The sequence below is a fragment of the Lactuca virosa genome, chromosome 6 (genome assembly GCF_052849685.1).
Source record: "Lactuca virosa cultivar CGN04683 chromosome 6, Lactuca_virosa_CGN04683_v6, whole genome shotgun sequence".
Classification (NCBI taxonomy): Eukaryota; Viridiplantae; Streptophyta; class Magnoliopsida; order Asterales; family Asteraceae; genus Lactuca; species Lactuca virosa.
This window is the reverse complement of record NC_136431.1, coordinates 52,596,945-52,598,589: the sequence shown is the minus strand read 5'-3', so window position 1 is coordinate 52,598,589 and position 1,645 is coordinate 52,596,945.

Here is a 1,645-nt window from a genome sequence, read left to right as displayed (position 1 = left end):
TAAGTGTGTATCGATAGCAGATAACTTTGTAATATTCAACCATTAAATGTAACAAAGTTAATGTTTTTTACTATACTATGTAGCTCGTTATTTAAACAAGTAAAGAATGCTACAAAACATGGAAGAAACAGGGGGGCATGGCCCCAAAGGGCTCTGCCCCTATTTAAAACATAATTTCACTAAATTATTGAATGGAAGTGCCATTGTTGGTAGATTTTATTAGTTTCGTCCCTTAAGCAATATAACCTCTCAAAGATTAAAACACAATTTATGATGTTTAGCTTATCTTTTATAGAAACATCACAATATTGAATCAGAAGGCTAGAAAAATATCATATTCTTAGAATTTTGAATATCTATAACACCCTAGTAATTTCTTCACTGACAGAGTAATATAACCTCTCGATGATAAATTTTAAGAGGTAAGAAAGAAAACTGCAATTGACCACCATAATTCCTCCATACAGAACTACATCCATATCTTAAACTTGGTGCCCTTAAACTCCCTAACTGTATGTTACTACTAGCTTTATACTTATCAGTATCTGATGTTCAATTTGTTTTTGTTTAAAAAAGAAAAACAAAAAAAAAACAAAAAAAACAGAAAAACAAATCAAAACAAATAAAGAAAGATGAATGTTACTTCACATTGGAAATCTGGAATTGGAACTGTATCCTTAATCTATTCATGGTGTTATATTTTAATTTTGATGTAGATATCACTTCTTAAAAAATTAGCTAATTTATATAATTTGAAGTTTAAAACATGGGAAAACTGCAATAAAGTCTCTACATATTGACCTCATAATCGATTTAGTCTATATATATATTTTTATTCAATTAAGTCCCAAATATTGGTAATCGTATTCAATTTAACCATTTGACCCGGTCAACAGGTCATCCAACTTTCAAAAATTACATTTTTGGCCCAGATTTCAAAATTTATTACATATTTGGTCCAAAATTTACACTTTTGGCCCTGATTTTAAATTTTGTTACAAATTTGGTCCAAACTTTACCCTTTTTGCCCAAATTTTAGAATTTTATTATGAATTCATCCTAACTTTAGTTTTTTTTACAACTTTTTTTCTCAAAAAATTGTTTCTAATATGTTTTTTCTTTATAAAATCATATTTATACAAAAAAAAAAACGTATGTTCACATAAAAATCTTATATTTTCTATATAAAAACTTTTTTTTAAAAGTTTTTTGTATATGAAATATCTAGTTATAAAAATATGTATTTATTAAGTATATAAATATATACAAATCCGTTTTTATAAAAAAATGTATGTAAAAACGCATTTTACAAAAAAATGTATACAAACACCTATCACCTATATATATATATATATATATATATATATATATATATATATATATATATATATATATATATATATATATATATATATATAAGTGTGTATGTATATTTTTTTTATAAAATCGTGTTTGTTTATATTTTTTTATAAAAACGTGTTTGAATAATTTTTTATATAATACGTGTTTGTATACATTTTATAAAATCGTGTTTGTATATATTTTATAAAATCGTGTTTGCATACATTTTATAAAATGTATACAAACACGTATTATATAAAAAACTATTCAAACACGTTTTTATAAAAAAAAATGTAAACAAACA